This window comes from Megalobrama amblycephala, linkage group LG18 (assembly GCF_018812025.1).
Source record: "Megalobrama amblycephala isolate DHTTF-2021 linkage group LG18, ASM1881202v1, whole genome shotgun sequence".
NCBI classification, from domain to species: Eukaryota; Metazoa; Chordata; class Actinopteri; order Cypriniformes; family Xenocyprididae; genus Megalobrama; species Megalobrama amblycephala.
Window position 1 is genome coordinate 34,100,745 of NC_063061.1, and position 19,383 is coordinate 34,120,127.

Sequence of the window (19,383 nt, forward strand, 5' to 3'; positions counted from 1 at the left end):
GGGGGGGGGGAATAAAATAGTTTTGAATTCTAGAAGAACTGTAAAACATTGACCATTTATTACTTATTTGTGCATTAACCACTTGCCAGCAGTCATTTCCAGACCTACCAGCTTGATCTCCCATCATATTTACGAGTTATGTTCTGTACAAACCAGCCTAGTCAATCAAAATAAATAAATAAATAAATAATCCCCAAAACAATTCCCAATTCCCTCCATCATGAATCCTTCCAACCTCTGGAACTCCTTTTCTTCCTTTTTGCACATCACTCACTTGGAAAAGGAAAGAAGATTAAGCTTGAGGGTGAAGAGGCTGGTAGGGGGAGGCTGGAAGTCTGCGTCCCAGGGCATGATCCCTCTGTCTGGAATGACTCAACAGCAAAACATCCCCACTCAGGGTTCCACATCAGCAGCCCTCCTTCAGCATTCATGGGTGATTTCGGATAGGTCAGTGTGTATGTGTGTGTGTGTCTGTGTGTGTGTCTGTATTTGTTAGTGTTTACAGAAGAATCTTTCTGGAAAAAGAATTAGTCATCCATCACTGCAAAGCTAAACACACACAGTAACCTGACAAACTAACCTAGAGACAACCAGCTGAATGAAGCAATTCAGCAAAACTGGACTGTAAAATAACAATGTTTGGCAGTAAATCAGAACATATCCGGACGTTGACACATCAACCAAAGCGTTCCATGCATTTACCCCCACAATTCTCCACTATCTCATTGCCTTTCCATATGCTTCTCCCCCCTTCCATCTCTGTTGATCCTGGGGTTTTAGGAGTCGCTTAATAATGGAAAAAAAGCCAGAGAATATTTTCCAGCTCTCAAAACCCCAGAGCCCTCAGTGATTTTATGGAGTGAGTCAGGCTGTCTGCTGAAAAGAGAGCGAGAGAGGGCGCAAAGAAAGAAAAAATATTTGAAAAGAATCTGATTGTCTTTATACAGTAGGAGAAAACATGAAAATCTGTTGTTTCATTCTCTCCCTTGCTCACTCCATCTATTATTTCTGACTGTCTTGTTTCCATTGAAGTTGAATGTCCTCTCTCTGTGTTTCTCTCTCTCTCTCTCTCTCTCTTGGACATTCTCCATGGATTTTTGGCTCCTGCGGATCTCAGACCTAAGGACTGAAAGAGAGAGAGAGAGGTTAAGACGTATACGGAACAGAAGGACAACTGAGGTCTACTGAAGAAAGAGATCCTTCAACATCATGATCATTTTGTAAATGCAAAGAAAAATACAACAACACACTCACATACAAGATATATTTTGTGCAGTTATATTTTTCTTTTTGTTTTAAAGCTTCACCGTGTAAGTATAATGGTAAGAAATAAACAGATTAGAGTGTACTCAAACTGCATCTTACGCCACAAAAACGTACTGTAGTGGTTCCATTTTACAGCAAAAAGGTATCAAATTATTTAACTATAGTACTAAAATGTATGTGTCATGCCCATGGTTGTTATTTACTACCATGGTATTACAATGTGTCAAACATGGTAGTACCACAGTACAAAATACCAAGGTACATTTCTGAAATACTATGATACTATGATGTAAAAAAATAAAATAAATAAATAACATAGTAGTACCATGAGAAACATGTCCAAATGTCATGATAGTACCACAATGATCAAAATACCATGATAGTACCATGGTACAGTACATGTCCAAAATATCATGATAGTATACCACGGTGCATGTCTAAAATACCAAGGTCCGTGTCTTAAATACTATGATACTATGATGTAAAAAAAATATCATGATAGTACCACAATGTTCAAAATACCATGGTACATGTCTAAAATATTATGATAGTACCAGAGTGCATGTCTAAAATACTATGATAGGACCATGGTATATATCAACAATACCGTGGTAGTAGCATGATACATTACATGTCTAAAATACCATGTAAGTACCATGGTGCATGTCCAAAATGTCAAAAATAGTATGGTAGTACTATAGTGCATGTTGAGAATCATACAGTACATGTTTAAAATACCATGATAGTACCATGGTGCATGTCGAAATACCCATAATACATGTACAAAACAACTATAGTAGTACTGTTTGTAACAAGAATTTTATGGTGCTACACTGAATGGGACATGTCCTAAAACATGCTAGCACCATTGTACAGGTCTAAGAAAACATGGGCCTGGTTTCACAGACAGGGATTACATTAAGCCAGGATTAGGCCTAAAGCCCAAAGTATACTTTGTTTTTTTTATGCGTACACTTGCACAGTCGAACGCACAGCCTTGCAAAGTATACTTCATTCACTTTTTAATGTAGGCCTCCATTGTCGCTGTAGCTTGCATGTGTTCCGGTCTGTTCTGTTTATGCAGTTTTTCTCTGACTACCTTGTGAATCTACGCTCCCAGGGCACGGTTGCCACCTTGTGGATAAACTAATTACTGAAAAAAAAAAAATATATATATACAAATAAATAAATGCACCTTACAAAAATCCGGCGCATACTCATCTGATGACAAAATTCACATTACGCAAACTGTACGCTGACCCTTCTTTTTACTAATTACTTTGTAAATCCTATATCAACCTCGACCAGTTGAACAATACAAAGATAGACACGAAACTGCACTTTATTTGAAATTCTTTCAAATAAACAATAAATTATTCTTGAACTGACTGCAGTGTGTAAAGGGAGAAAATTACATTAAAAACATAGATTTTAATATTAAATTTAATGTTAAATCCACTATTGTTTTATATAGATTTGTTCTATAGTCTATACAGTATTTAATGCAATTACATCAGAAGTAAGTTTAAGAGGAATTAAATTAAGAGGAATCCCTTACTTTACTTTTTAAATTACAGTAATTAGATTACTTAATAATTAATTACACCCAACCAGGCACGTGCACAGGTAGGGCTCAACCTGTGCAGAGCACATGTCCTTTTTGTCCTTAAACTCCGAAGTGCCCTTTTTTTTTTTGGAGGTGTTTTATTTTATTTATTTATTTTCTTTAATAAATCAATGCTATTGGTCACCTTTTACGTATGTCTGTCTGTACAAATATATTTAGCCTAATAAAAGGTACTAAAAAGAGCTTGTGACAAAATCTTTTTGGATCCAGTCAAACCTCTTAACTCCGCCCCCTGAGTGCAGCGAACGGAAGTTCCACAGCAGAGCAGCTGAACGTCTTGCAACGGTAAATAAATATCTTGTTGTTTGAACAAGTAGGCTACAACGTTGTCTTTACGAAGGAAACACTAGTATGCCTATAAAGTTTCATATTTTATGCAGCGGCGGAGAGACAGGCTAGCATTTGCCAATAGTCTACAAATAGCCTTAAATAGCCTGTGCATACAGTAGTATTACATATTTTATAAATTGAGATTTTGGAAAAACCTATTAATGATGACGTAGCCTAATGTGATGCCGTCGTTTTAATGAAACATTTACGATGTTAATATGTATTTGCTCGCTAAATATTTTTTTTTAATCTAGTATTGTATACTCCTCGATCGTCTTCACATGTATAAACATAGTAAAACATGGTTTTGTAGTATGTTGTAGTAACTAAAAAACATTTCAGAATCATCAGGTCACTGTGCTTCTTTATATTTTATCATGCAGAATGTAATGTGTGTGTATTAATGTGTTGAGAGGGACATCCCAGTGGATCACAGTGAAGTCATAAACATCTTCAAGCACATGGCTCACAGAAGATTGCTGTTGTAATTAGTTTTAAAGAAGCCCTGAAACCCTGTATATATATATATATATATATATATATATATATATATATATATATATATATATATATATATATACTGTCATTAATAGTGAATAAATATAAAGCTTTTGAGACTAATTGGGGGGAGGGGGGGTGCCCTTTTTAGTTTCAGCACATGCCCCTCAAAAGGACTGTGCACGGCCCTGCACCCAACACTGATCTCTGAGTGAATGATATGTTCAGTCAGACAGACACTGTTTGTCTATACCTCACCACTCTTTACCATAAAACAAACATCCACATTTATGCAGACGGAAACTTTACCGCCATCAGTAAAGAAAACATGGCGCGTTTGCGGTGCAAACCTGTAATCAGCTGACCTCTCTCCGCTGGGGCTGCGGTGTGGTGGGAGAGCGTGTGCTCGTTTAGGGTTCTGTAATGGCCACTGTCAGTCCTCTCGCTCAGAGACACTGACACAACAGCTCTGTAAATCACAGCTCAGATGAAGAGCAGGTCAGTTTTGAAAGGTTTGAACAGATTCCTCTGGATTGCGGCCTGGGAACACACACACACGTTCACTAAAGCACTGCCATATACAAAAGGCCTGGGGACGTGTGTGTCATTTGGATGTCAGCAGGTGGGACATTAATCCTGATTTATGATATTTTAATTCAGAGTACAACTTTCCTCTGCTGTTTTTCCCTTTCAGTGAGACCTGACAGAACATTCCAGACTAACATCACCACAGGCGGACATTAAACACTCTCTCAGATGACAATGACAAAGACTGAATACAGAGTCTTTGCATTAAACAAGCATTCAGCATCCATCATGGGAAAAAAACAGCAAGGATGCAGCATTCGTAATTACAACAATCACTTTCACTGTCTTTACAGATACCATGGTTTTATGTGCATAATCCCATGCTTTTTTTTTTTTGGATACTGCCAAAGTTTACTGAACACTAAAAGGTGATAAACAGGTATAACTGAAGCAAACTGACTCCACTACTGACAGAAATATAATCCCTCAGTTTCACAGACAAGGCTTAAATCCAGTCCCAGACTAAAATGCATTTATGAGCCGTTTTAACTGAAAGAAACTTGCACTTGCAAGTTGCTTTCAGTTAAAACAGCTCATATATATATGTATATATATGTAACCCCTCTACCAAGGTCCTACTCGCCCCACTCTGCCCGGGCCTGGAACCCTGAATATATATATACACACCAATCAGGCATAACATTATGACCACCTTCCTAATATTGTGTTGGTCCCCCTTTTTCTGCCAAAACAGCCCTGACCCGTCGAGGCATTGACTCCACTAGACCCCTGAAGGTGTGCTGTGGTATCTGCACCAAGATGTTAGCAGCAGATCCTTTAAGTCCTGTAAATTGTGAGGTGGAGCCTCCATGGATCAGACTTGTTTGTTCAGCACATCCCACAGATGCTCAATTGGATTGGATTAGGTAGGTGGTACGTGTCAAAGTAACATCCACACGAATGGCAGGACCCAAGGTTTCCCAGCAGAACATTGCCCAAAGCAACATTGCCTTCTTCCCATAGTGCATCCTGGTGCCATGCGTTCCCCAGGTACCCGACCAACACACGTGATGTACAAGAAAACGTGATTCATCAGACCAGGCCACCTTCTTCCATTGCTCCGTGGTCCAGTTCTGATGCTCACATGTCCACTGTTAGCTCTTTCAGTGGTGGACAGGGGTCAGCATGGGCACCCTGACTGATCTGCAGCTCCATACACAACAAACTGACATTCTGACACCTTTCTCTCAGAACCAGCATTAACTTCTTGAGCAGTTTGAGCTACAGTAGCTCGTCTGTTGGATCAGACCACACGGGCCAGCAATCGCTCCCCACGAGCATCACTGAGCCTTGGCCGCCCATGACCCTGTCGCCGGTTCACCACTGTTCCTTCTTTGGAGCACTTTTGATAGATTCTGACCACTGCAGACCGGGAACACCCCACAAGAGCTGCAGTTTTGGAGATGCTATGTCTAGCCATCACAATTTGGCCCTTGTCAAACTCGCTCAAATCCTTACGCTTGCCCATTTTTCCTGCTTCTAACACTTCAACTTTGAGGACAAAATGTTCACTTGCTGCCTAATATATCCCACCAACTAAGAGGTGTCGTGATGAAGAGATCATCAGTGTTGTCACTTCATTAGTGGTCATAATGTTATGCCTGATTGGTGTATATGCTTAATTTAAATTATATTTTTATATTCTGGTATTATTACAGTAATTAGAGATACATTTTTACATTAATTGTGACATTAAAATAATGTCACAATGTTAAAGAAATTTAGTTTTGCGGAATATGATTTTTTTGTAAGATTCACCCTGATTTGATTAATGGACGGTTTTTATGTAGTGTAGGAAATGTAGTTTTCTGTTGTAATCTAATCCTGTTTCTCTTTCTCCTCTCATCCTCCTCTTATTTGTCTTTTCTGCCTGCCTAATTCTTTATTTCTCTCTGTTCCAGACCAGTTCCCATTTATCTGTGGAAAAAAGTTGGAAATTCTCAATAGTTCCAGGAAAACTCTTTACATTTGCACCAGAGGAGGGGTGTGGGGTCTATCCCTCCATCACCCACACACTGCTTTCATCACATCCCAGCCCCCTCAGAGGAGTCCCCATTGGACACAACCAGATCCTCAGAAGTGGAACGTGTTAAACGTGCAAATATTTCAGTTAAAAAGCTCTGACACAAATTTAACGCCACGTGATGCATTTTGTCTGAAAGAATCCTGTCTGTCGATCGGTCTTTCTCTCTTTTAGAACTTTCACGTGTGGTGCTTTTTCATTCGTCCATTCCTGTGGTCCCTCCCTTGTGCTGTGATTGGCTGTTGCGGGCAGCTCAGGTGTGCTCTCATTGGCTCGGTTTAACATAAGGCTCCAGGTGAAATAGCAGGGCTCCAGTCATGCTTAAAGGTGCAAAGACACACACACATGCACGCACACACACACACACAGAAAAATGCTAATTGCACAAAATCTAAACCAGTAGTAAGTAGAAACTACATTGGCAAAGACGCATGTGGAGGAAAGAAAATTGATGAAATAGTCAGAAAGAAGGAATGGAGTTTGTTCTGTGCGTTCACCATGCGTCCCCCACCCTCCTGCTGGACCATGCAGTGAGCTCAGATGATGTCAGAGAGAGAGCACATATGTTTCTGCTGTTACAGCAACTGTATGGAGAAAGAAAGGGGGAGGGAGAGAAAAGAAGAAAGGAGAGAGAGGAGAAAAAAAGAGTTATCAGAGACAGGAGGGGCTGGGCGGATCTTGTCTGTGATAAACCACGCCTCTCTTCAATAAGCCACGCCTGTTTTTAAAAACTCCACTGAATGTAAAGGGAAGGAAATTCTCTCTCTTTTTTGTCTTTTCTTTACAGTGTTGGGGAAGATACTTTGACAATCTTTCTAACTACAAACTACTTATAATTTGAGGTATAGTTAAAAGTAGTTGATTGCATCTGATATAGTTTATTTTTGTACTATTTATCTTATATAGTGGACAAAAAGTATTTAAAAATAAAACATTTTAAAGATCCCCTGTGGTGAAAATCAAGTTTTTAATGTTGTTTATATGTCTATGTGGTGTTTTAATGTGCTTTAAGACAACCCTTGTGCAAATTCATAAGTCAGCACCATTGCTGAGTATGTTCTATTTAAAACTGTAGTGATCTAAAGACAAAAAAATCTGAAATCGCTGGTGTTTATGACGTCACAAACTACCTTGTAACCAATCACGTCAACGTGTGGGCGGCCATTGGCATATCATTAACAATAACCGCTCTGAAGCAGGGGAGTCTCAAGAGAAGTCAGGTTATCCCGGTATATTTTCCTGTTGATGTAAAAAATTGTGTAGATTTAGCAATATAGTGGGTGTATGATGTATATTACAATGTTATGATGAACTATATGCTTTTCTCCACTGACGTTCTGAGTTGTTAAAGCATTTGTAAGGATACCGATTGTTAGAAGGCAGCTGTCTGACTCGCGAACGTGAACATGGTTTGTGTAACATTAGCAACACATAATTATTAGCTGTTTGATAATGTAGTCAAGCAAAAGGCTAATCAAATTAATTACTGTCATGTGTCCGACGTTGTAAAGAGCGAGACCAGTGTTTACCTCAGTGAGTTGAGCGAGTGGATCTCTAAGCTCGTGAGAGTGAGTGGAGGCGGGGCTAATTAGCATATTCATAGATCCACGTATAATAAATGAAGCAAGGGTGTAAAGTTACATTCAAACTATTTTAGGGCATGAAGATTTTTTTTCACTGGCAAAAATGTTTAAATGTGTCATTTTGGTGATCAAGTTAAAAACAAATAAAAATAAAATAGCATTTTCATGGATAAATTGTTATAATTATTCACTTATTTAAAAATTGTATTTAATTTTAACATAAATAAGCTTGTTTTTATTTTTATTTATTAAATAATTTATTCATTAAACACTTCATTTTAAATACTTTGCTCCTCCATAATCCTTATTAACCTTGAACAGATAAATTTGCACAAATAAAACTAGAAAGCATCCTAATGTACTTAATTGAGTTGAAAACAGTGAGGAATAACACAATTCAAGTCAATTCGTACTGCGAATTGTATAAGATAAAAAGACTTGTTTTCAGAACATATCTTGAATTTCTTATCCTATTGGCAAATCTATTGATATTTAGTGTGAGGTTTATGCTTTGAACAATAATATAACAATTAAAATTACATTTATATATTGAAAGATATACTTAAAGGGTTAGTTCACCCAAAAATGAAAATGATGTCATTAATGACTCACCCTCATGTCGTTCCAAACCCGTAAGACCTCCGTTCATCTTCGGAACACAGTTTAAGATATTTTAGATTTAGTCCGAGAGCTTTCTGTCCCTCCATTGAAAATGTATGTACTGTAGACTGTCCATGTCCAGAAAGGTAATAAAAACATCATCACAGTAGTCCATGTGACATCAGTGGGTTAGTTAGAAGTTTTTGAAGCATCTAAAATACATTTTGGTCCAAATATAACAAAAACTACGATTTTATTCAGCATTGTCTTCTCTTCCGGAATCCTTTCCATTGAATTGATTCCACTGAATTGATTCCATTGAATCCTTTCATCTGTCGGCGTTGGTAATGCACTTTTACGTCGTTGTTTTTGGCGATTAGGACATGTGCGACATGCACACTTATGCACCATTTTAAAAAATAGCTTGAATACAGCGTGCGTCTCCCTCAGACTGTAAACGAAACTCTGGCGCACCAGATAACACGTCAGCAGCGTCACTAAGAGAGTCGTGAACCGGATGAACAACAGACCCGGAAGAGAATACAATGCTGAATAAAGTCGTAGTTTTTGTTATTTTTGGACCAAAATGTATTTTAGATGCTTCAAAAACTAACCCACTGATGTCACATGGACTACTTTGATGACATTTTTATTACGTTTCTGGACATGGACAGTCTACCGCACATACATTTTCAATGGAGGGACAGAAAGCTCTCGGACTAAATCTAAAATATCTTAAACTTACGAAGATGAACGGAGGTCTTACGGGTTTGGAACGACATGAGGGTGAGTCATTAATGACGTCATTTTCATTTTTGGGTGAACTAACCCTTTAATATATGTGAATTTCAAAGAGACTCAATTGATTCAGTGAATCTTTTTTTGAATGACAAATTAAAATGAACCATACAGATTCACTTGCACTGGTTAACTTGGCTGTAAAGCTGCCCAAGCAATACATTGTGACAAAATTAGCCATGTTGCATTTTATTACAGTGTACCTTTAAGCTTAATTAAATTGCTGTCTCTCAAAGCAACTCTCAATGAAAACAAATGACTTCCGGTTGCTTTTTTGCTGCAATTCGCTATCAGTGTGATTCCTGTTTCCTCATTTGATAAAGTGCTGTAGGTTGCTGCTAGCAAATCTGTTTGTAAACTAGTGAGGTGTTCTTATGCTACATACATTAGTTGTCTCACTTTTGCAAGTTAATTTCTTATGCATTCTTTTGTGTCTTGTTTTTGCATTTCTTATAAATACAGACACACAAAGAACAAAATTGGACTTTAACCCTCTCTAATGTCTTCAAAACTGTCTCTTTGTATCCTGCAGTCCATGTTGCATCCGTCCAGACCATGAGAAAGTTTTAGGAACGTGGTCTGTTTGTAAACGTCTTCACGAGTGTTGACTGGGGATCCGGAGGGAAGCAGCTGTTTTTTATGGCAGAGATTTACGGCTCATTGAACTGTTCATGGTTGTTATGAATTGGGTGTTTGCTATGATAATGATTTGAAGTTTGGTGACTCTTTCATGTTCCCCTCGTCATGATTCACCACAAGGAAACGTCGCATAACATGCACAATAATTAGTTGCACTTATCCTGTTTTCATTAAGACGACGACGAAACAAATGCAGACATCTGAAGACTCAATCAGAGTGTACTGGGTTAACTAGTTTAGTGCACCATCAGGTTTGCACACGCTGGCTGTGTGACCCTGTTTGCATGTTTAGAAGCACAGGATAAAATGATGAAATGTTTCACCGACACTGAAATATAGCTGTTCAAAGCTTCAGATTGCAGAGTTCAAAAACCCAGAGGCAATTTTCCTAAAGAGTACAAGTGAGAGCTGGGTGTGTGTGTGTGTGTGTGTACATTTGTGTGAGGTGATGTCACACAGGCCTTCATCTTTATGCTATAGTATAACACAGATTGCACACCCAAAATTAACATTTTGCCTTTATTTTTATTTTATTTATTTATTATGCACTGGAGTATTCCTGTTTTCTATATATATCTACACTGTAAAAAAAATCCCAGTAAAATTTACAGTAAAAAACCGGCAGCTGTGGTTGCCAGAACTTTACCGTAAAAAATACAGTAGCAACGTAAAAAAAAATTGTTACATTTACGGTAAAATAACGTATTTCATTAACTGATATAATGTTAATTTACCAACCTAATGAAGTACTAATATCTGTTTTGTACCTTTATAATACACTGACAGTCACCAAACACAGTGGTGATAAGAGTCACATGATTAATCAAAGTTCATCACAAGCAGATTTTCCACAAGCGCTGAGAAGAACAACACTAACGTATAGAAGGTGCACACAGTGTCATTCACACACACACTAAACACCATCATAGTAACATGCATTAAATTTTAAAAATGCAGTAAACATTAATTTAACAACATTAGATGTAACATAAAACCCTAATGTACATAACTGATTAGAAAAAAATGAGAAAAACTAAGAAGAAACAGAGTTATTTCAACAAAAATATATCAAATGTGAAGTGTCACGCAGGGAATTGTGGGAATGTCAATGTACGTTTTTTTCACTGTAAATTTTACAATGAATTGTTATTTTTCACTTCCAAAAACTGTGAATTTAATGGTATTTTACCGTAAAATTACATTAAATGTACCGTTAGATCTATTACAGTTATTCACCGTATATAGTATGGAAACTTTCTGTAAACCAATTGACAGTTTTTCACCGCAGCATTTTTACAGTCTTTTACTGTTAAAATCACGGTCATTTTTTAGTGTGTATATATATATATAGTTACTGTGTAGTTATATTTTTAATCATAAGCCCCACTATATATATATATATATATATATATATATATATATATATATATATATATATATATCCTTATATATATAAGTCCTGGGTTGAGCCTTTTGTATTTTTATTTGGGTTATTTTTCCAGTGTTTGGGTAGTTTTGGGTAGTTACCCTGATCCTGGGACAGACATAACAATCCAGGGGTTAAGTTATGCACTGCATATTTTTTGTGACCTTTCTTCAGGAGAGAGCAGTGCAGCTTCATTAAATTGGCACATCCTCTGTAAAATACAAGTTTGTGTATGTTTTATTTTTTATTTTTTTAAAAATTCAAAAATTCATTATTGTTCTGTATATCGTTTAATTTTATGCAAATATGCAATATGTATTAAAATATGCTGTACTATAAAATAAAGGAATATAGCCTACTTATCAAGCATAATGTTAAACTTAATTTAAAAAAAATTAAACATCTTACCATCCCCAAATTTTTGAATGGCAATGTATAATAATTTCAGCTAATGAAAATTTAAATTCGTTCTCATCAATGTCAGAAAAGTGAGAGGCTTTAGCGAATTGTGAAACAGACTTTAAACCTGATGGACAATAATTTAAGATTAGCTTTTGCAAACACTGTTAAAAACATTCATTTCCTGTTTCTGACACACACACACACACACAAACATGACATGACACATGTTTACAACTAAACTAAATAAGTGTGAAAGATGCCTGTCCTCAGTATTCCCTGAACAGTCACTAGAGAAAGAGAAAACACAGTGTAATTCAATGAAATAAACACACATGCAGCACATTTTAATTGAATCAAGAGCGTTTATTTTTGCAACACCATTACGTTATGAATGTCCTTCAACCATATTGCTCATCTCTGCCAGTTAAGGTGGTTGCTGTTAGTTTCTGTCTGGTCCAAGCGGTTCATTAGCTGGTTCAAGCTGGTGTAGATCTTTGATCCACTGTATAGGCTCAAACACATATTATGACCATCTTAAGTTTGTATGACACGGTTTTTCCAAACAGGAATTGCTGATGTGGTTTTTCAGCTGGTGCATTACATGTTACAGATGTAGTCCCCCTCACGCAGCTCTGTAACTGGCCTCACTGGGCTCATTGCGGAGCTGCTCCGTGGTGTTCTCCCGTGAGGAATCACTCTCTCTCTCTCTCACCCACACACACACACACAAAACACAAACCACGTATTACTCATATTTACCCTTAAATGTTAGAGTCAGTGGGAACAGACCAGCTTCCCAGCAGCATGAGTAACTCTGTTCGCAAACCTACTGTAGCTCTGCTTCAATATAACCTCATTAGGAAAAACCAGCATAAACACAATGAGCTACAGAGACACTTAATCATACTGGAAACCTAAATGGTATTCTTCATACATTTTATTTTATTAAAAAGTGTAGTGTTATAATTTATTGCTATCTCAAAGCATTGTAAACTTAAATTTTTATTTTATTGCTTTGTCAGCTTCATTAAACCTTTATTTTTTAGTTTATTAAAGTAGTAGTATTATATAATAGCAATCTGTTTATTTGATGGGTTTTATACGTCATATGAATCTGATTTGAAGCCAAAGTTTGGTTTTGATGAAGGATATGGAAGAATTTTTGAATGATATGTTTAATTTTGTCTTGGAAGTAGCTTTGTATAAATTTTGAGATCATGTTTATAGTCTTGAGAAAATGATTAATAGTTTCAGGAAATGTGCTTTATTGATTGATAACAACTGTGCTGAAATGTTGATTGAGATTTTTCTGTCCTGTGGATCTTTCCATCCCTCTTTTGCACATTGTTTCATTTAGACAGTCTGATTAAAATAATAATCGGTGAGAACAGAGATATATCTGCCACATCAGACACAGACCGTCTTCAGTGTGTGTGTGTGTGAGTGAAGCATCTGCCAGTGGACATGTAGGTGATGGCTGTGTGTGTGTAAATGGTTTATATCCCCTAAGTGTGCTTAATAAATGTTTATTTTTGTCTCATCCAGGGCTTTCATCATCACGGGCAGGGCATGCTGGGTTTGAGTGTATGAGTGACACTGAAATCACTAGTTCATACAAGATTGGAGAAAAGAAAGCAAGCAAGAAAGTATATTATAAGGTAAAATGCTAAATAGCTTTATATTTGCCAAACATATAACTTTTCTTGTTGTTTATTATAAAAAGTAAGCACAGCTCAGGCGAGAAAAAGCAATGCAAAAGTAACTTAATGCATTACTTTCTATAAAAAGTAACTAACGCAATTAGTTACTTTTTAACGCAATATTGTAACGCATGACTTTTAAATCTGCTATTATCTCCTTTGACTCTTTGAAAGGTGATTCCAGTTTGAAGTAATTTGACCCCCACACTGGTGGTCTGAAGATCACCACAGCGAGACTAGAGAGTGCGGATGACCTTTACTCTGACGTATTCTCAATACAATGTGCTTAAAATGTCCAAATATGTGATTATTGTATATAAATATTAACTGTAAACATAATCATTTAATGCTACACACTTCCACTGTAGACGTGGTAATATAATTAGTCTGGATATTACATTAAATAAAACCTACTTTTATGAAAAAGAAAAGCTTTGATATTTTGATAACTTTTTTTTCTTCCACAAAGAAGCCATATGGGTTTCAAGGTGGATGATGACAGAATTCCAGTTTAGACCAGAAAGTGTAAAAGATTGAATTTAAATGAATGATTTGTGTTAAAGTGTTTTAGATGGTTTTCTTTTTTTGGAACGTGCTTTTAGAATAATGCTTCTGGGTATACATAAAATACACTAAAACTGATTTAAAGAAAGAATGTAAAAAAAAAAGTACTCATGTACTCCTTTTTATTTTGCTCTCTCTGTGTGTTTGTGTGTTAGAGAAGATTCCAGACCATATGGCTTTTCCTTTTTGATTCATCACCCCTCTGTACAGAAGGAGAACAAGCCTCTCTCTCTCTCTCTCCCTCCCTCCCTCCCTCCCTCTCCCTCTCAGGTCTATATGGAGCAGTCTGAGCCGGCCCAGTGTCCAGCTCTGCCCAGTGTGCCTTTGTGGGAATAACGTAATCAAAAGTGGGTTTGTATTGGGGGGGAAACAATTGTGTGAATGTCTCTTTTGCCATGTAATTATGTGTCCATTCAGTGGGGAGAGATAAATGCTGCCTGTGTTTAGAGTTCACAGTGTTCGCTTGAGGCTTCTGTATTCAGAATTTCCAAGTGTGAGCTGCCAAAAGTTAACAAGACATTTACCATACATCATACCACACACTCACTAACCAACACACATTACACTATCACAGAGAGATGTGGCTGGATGTTCTATCTATCTATCTATAAATCTATCTATAAATCTATCTATCTATCTATCTATCTATCTATCTATCTATCTATCTATCTATCTATCTATCTATCTATCTATCTGTCTATCTGTCTGTCTGTCTAATATCTGGCTGTCCATCTATCTATCCATCCGTCTGTCTACTATCTGTCCTTCCATCTATCTATTTATCATCCGTCCATCCATCCATCGATCCGTCTGTCTGTCTATCATCTGTCCGTCTGTCTGTCCATCCATCCATCCATCCATCCATCCGTCTGTCTATCTGTCAATTTATCTATCATCCATCCGTCTATCTGTCTGTCCATCCATCTATCTGTTTATCATCTATCTATCTATCTATCTATCTATCTATCTATCTATCTATCCGTCTGTCTGTCTATCTGTCCGTCCATCCATCTCTCTATCATCTGTCCATCCATCTATCCATCCGTCTATCTATCTATCTGTCTGTCTATCTGCCCATCTGTCCGTCCCTTTGTCTATCTATCTATCTATCTATCTATCTATCATCTGTCCGTCCATCCGTCCATTCATCCATCCATCCATCGGTCTACTATCTGTCCATCCATTTGTCTGTCTATCTGTCCATCCATCCGTCTATCTATCATATGTCCGTTCGTCCGTCCATACATCCATCCATCCATCCATCCATCTACTATCTGTCCATCCGTTTGTCTGTCTGTCTGTCATCTGTCCATTCATCCATTCATCCATCCATCCATCCATCGGTCTACTATCTGTCCATTTGTCCATCCATTTGTCTGTCTGTCTATCTGTCCGTCCATCCGTCTGTCTGTCATACGTCCATTCGTCCGTCCATCCATCCATCCATCCATCCATCTACTATCTGTCCGTCTGTCTATCTATCTATCTATCTATCTATCTATCTATCTATCTATCTATCTATCTATCTATCTATCTATCTATCTATCTATCATCTGTCCGTCCATCCATCCATCGGTCTACCTGTCCATTTGTCCATCCATTTGTCTGTCTGTCTATCTATCATCCATCCGTCTGTCTATCTGTCCATCCATCCGTCTATCTATCATACGTCCGTTCGTCCGTCCATCCATCCATCTACTATCTGTCCGTCGGTTTGTCTGTCTGTCTGTCTATCCATCTATCTGTCATCTGTCTGTCCATCCGTCCATTCATCCATCCATCCATCGGTCTACTATCTGTCCATTTGTCCATCCATTTGTCTGTCTGTCTATCTGTCCGTCCATCCGTCTGTCTATCATTCGTCCATTCGTCGGTCCATTCGTCCGTCCATCCATCCATCCATCCATCCATCCATCCATCCATCCATCCATCCATCCATCCATCCATCCATCTACTATCTGTCCATCTGTCCGTCGGTTTGTCTATCTATCTATCTATCTATCTATCTATCTATCTATCTATCTATCTATCTATCTATCTATCTATCTATCTACCGGTCTGTCCGTCCATCTATCCATCTATCTGTCCATCTGTCCGTTGGTTTGTCTATCTATCTATCTATCTATCTATCTATCTATCTATCTATCTATCTATCTATCTATCTATCTATCTACCGGTCTGTCCGTCCATCTATCCATCTATCTGTCCATCTGTCCGTTGGTTTGTCTATCTATCTATCTATCTATCTATCTATCTATCTATCTATCTATCTATCTATCTATCTATCTATCTATCTATCTATCTATCTACCGGTCTGTCCGTCCATCTATCCATCTATCTGTCCATCTGTCCGTTGGTTTGTCTATCTATCTATCTATCTATCTATCTATCTATCTATCTATCTATCTATCTATCTATCTACCTACCGGTCTGTCCGTCCATCTATCCATCTATCTGTCCATCTGTCTGTCATGTTTACACAAATATTTCTCCAGCAGGATGATGAGAATCTTTGAGAGTTTCTGGAAGAGACACACAGCATCTGTTGGGCACATGTGCTGTACGGTGAGTGAGTTTCCCAGAGTGCCTTGCTTTCTAAATTCATGACTTTTAACATTTCAGCTGTTAATCTACTCACTATCAGATCTTTTTCCTGACCATGAATATGACCTTTGACCTCCCACACTGATTTTCAATTAAAGGGTTTAAACTGACTGAGAGAACATGTTTGTTTGGTGAGTTGCAGGCAGCACTAAAGGACCATGGGTAATTGTTTGTGAAAGACTGTCTGCGCTGAATGATATGGAGGCTCTGCATGTTCTCTGAGTCACAGACATTCCTCCAAACAGCATGTGCTCTCAGTTTATCTGACCGCAGTCTTGAGCTGTTATGAAGCAGATGCTCTGGAACATTTCAGCAGGGGTCGTTTTGTCATTCATCCATTTATCTGTGAAAATGACAGAAAACAAGGATTTTAGGATGATCTGAATTTGTTTATTTCATTTAAAACAATATTAACTCATCTTACGGTGGGTTTAATGTTCATTGAGGTGATTAATGTCATTATTTCCTGCAGTCTTAAAGCAGTTCAGAAGTGCTGAAGACACAAAGTGCCTAAAATACAAATATGCAGTGGCTGGCTCCAAAAAATATACTCTTAAAAACACTTAACAGTGAATGTCAGTGTATTAAACAACAAAATGTTGAGCTAAGTGTTGTCCATTTTAAAGAGAGCACAAACACTATTCACGAGTTCAAACCCAGAGAACTCCCCCCATATTTTTGATTAGGAAAGTAACCAGGCAAGTGTGAGGAGACGTGGTGGTGGAGGGATGCTGTAAAACTGTCGAGGAATATGGGTGAGTCGACTGTGTCTATATATATGCTGATTGGGTAGATATGTTGATTACTGATTGCTAACAGCTGGCTGAAATGACGTGATGATTAGTCAGATTATTTGAACGTTGCTCCTCCCGAATTTTGTTAATAAAACATAATTTTAAAGAAAACATCATGCAGAAAGGAGTTTTTGACAAACACTTTGTGTTTAGCAAATGTTTATTCATCACTGCGTATTGTCAGAATCATTCAGCAGCACTTCTGGAATTGTTTGGAATCTTCAGAGTAACAAGCTGCGGTAGAACATCTCGTATGGTTCTGGAATGCGGCTGAATGAAATAATGCTGACTCAGTCAATGTGTGGCTTTGTTCCATGTAGTCACGTCTCCCCGGGGTCCTTCCACCGCAAGAGAACAGACTAAGAGATTCCACACCGCTCACTGTGGAAGAACATGTGTCATTTCAAACCAGGTCTGGAGAAACCTCTCACGCTCCCTCATGAAGGCTGATGAAGCTCTGGATATGTGGACTACTTTTTTTTTTCTTTTTTTTTTTTTTTTAGCATGTATTACTAGCACAAACATGTATTACTAGACTGTCTATAGCTGGAGTTACTGTCAGGAACTCAATGTTCTGTTTCAAAAAGAAAATCTAATGGATCCAACGTGTGTTCTGACTGACTAACAAACTCCACTTCTGAAAGACGCTCTCTATTTTGACTGCAATTTTCAGGTCATACTGCAGATTTTCAGCTGGATTCAAATAGTTCCAGATTCCAGATTTTCTTGTTTTCAAGCCATTTCTTTATGCACTCTTAAAAATTAAGGTTCCAAAAGCTGACGTGATGCCATAGAAGATCATCCGTTTTGGGTTCCTCAAAGAACCTTTCAGTGAACAGTGCTTAAAGAACCATTTTTTCTTTCTTAAAGAACCTTTTTACACTATAAAGAACCTTTTGTGCATCAAAAAGGTTAAATTGATCTTAAAGGTTCTTCACAGAACCACCAATGCCAATGAAGAACCTTTATTTGACCGGACAGTTAATAGATCTATAGCTAAACTTCAGATGGAGTTGCTTGGGTGCTAAAACAACACAAACAACGCGTCTTATAGTCTTAGTTAATTCCCTCTGTTTTTCCCGTTTGAGTTGTTTAGTTTAAAAATACCCAGACGTGACTATTCCTGGGAATCTCCTAACATGTTTTTAATGGTCTCTCATTATTCAAGAACATGAAGTTTGTGTGAAACCGAATTACTCGACACACAGCCTCAGATCTGCCCTTCAAAACACACTTACTGTGGCCACACAAAATTAACAACAACCACATACATAGATTCTGACTCTGGATCAGTTTTATGTAGCCATATGTATTAGCACAGACACATAAACTGTATTCAGATCAGCACTGTAGGACACACAGGGTGGAGTGCAGACAGGCAGTCAGTGAGACATATTCAGTTAACATCACAGGCGACAGCTTTCTATGCTTTCATGTAAGATTTTCAGCTCACACTAAAAAAAAATCAACTGCTCGACTTGAGACGCTGATGTTGCTTTTGATTGTGAATTTCACTATGAAGATATATGCACAGAACCTCAGGTGATACACTCTTATAAGAAAAGATTCTATAGAACCTTAAAGGGATAGTTCACCCAAAAATGAAAATTATCCCATGATTTACTCACCCTCAAGCCATCCTAGATGTATATGACTTCTTTCAGATGAACACAATTGAAGTTATATTAAAAAATATCCTGGCTCTTCCAAGCTTTACAATGGGAGTGAACGGCACTCCTGATTTTGTAGTCCAAAAAAGTGCATCCATCCATCATAAAAGAGATCCATATGACTCCAGGGGGTTAATAAAGGCCTTCTGAAGCAAAGCGATGGGTTTTTGTAAGAAAAATATCCATATTTAAAACTTTATGAACTAATATAGCTAGCTTCCAGCAGACAGCCTTTGCAAATTGACTTACAGCAGAAGAGTAACCCCTGACC

The 19,383-nt window shown here is 37.7% G+C and overlaps 4 long non-coding RNA genes across 4 annotated transcripts; 3 read left to right on the forward strand and 1 right to left on the reverse strand.

Moving 5' to 3' along the window:
- Positions 1-437: 437 nt before the first annotated feature.
- On the reverse strand, positions 438-7,644 carry LOC125253386. The gene is made up of 3 exons (XR_007181429.1): positions 7,463-7,644; positions 6,830-6,916; positions 438-1,126 (listed from the first exon to the last, which is right to left on the reverse strand). It is a non-coding gene; the product is annotated as an uncharacterized LOC125253386 (long non-coding RNA).
- LOC125253384 lies at positions 2,956-7,439 on the forward strand. The gene is made up of 3 exons (XR_007181427.1): positions 2,956-3,178; positions 4,416-4,568; positions 6,211-7,439. It is a non-coding gene; the product is annotated as an uncharacterized LOC125253384 (long non-coding RNA).
- Positions 7,493-13,911, forward strand: LOC125253385. Its single transcript, XR_007181428.1, has 3 exons — positions 7,493-7,561; positions 13,326-13,438; positions 13,655-13,911. It is a non-coding gene; the product is annotated as an uncharacterized LOC125253385 (long non-coding RNA).
- A 2,549-nt stretch (positions 13,912-16,460) lies between these two features.
- Positions 16,461-19,196, forward strand: LOC125252993. The gene is made up of 3 exons (XR_007181321.1): positions 16,461-16,609; positions 17,335-17,403; positions 17,763-19,196. It is a non-coding gene; the product is annotated as an uncharacterized LOC125252993 (long non-coding RNA).
- The last annotated feature ends 187 nt before the right edge of the window (positions 19,197-19,383 follow it).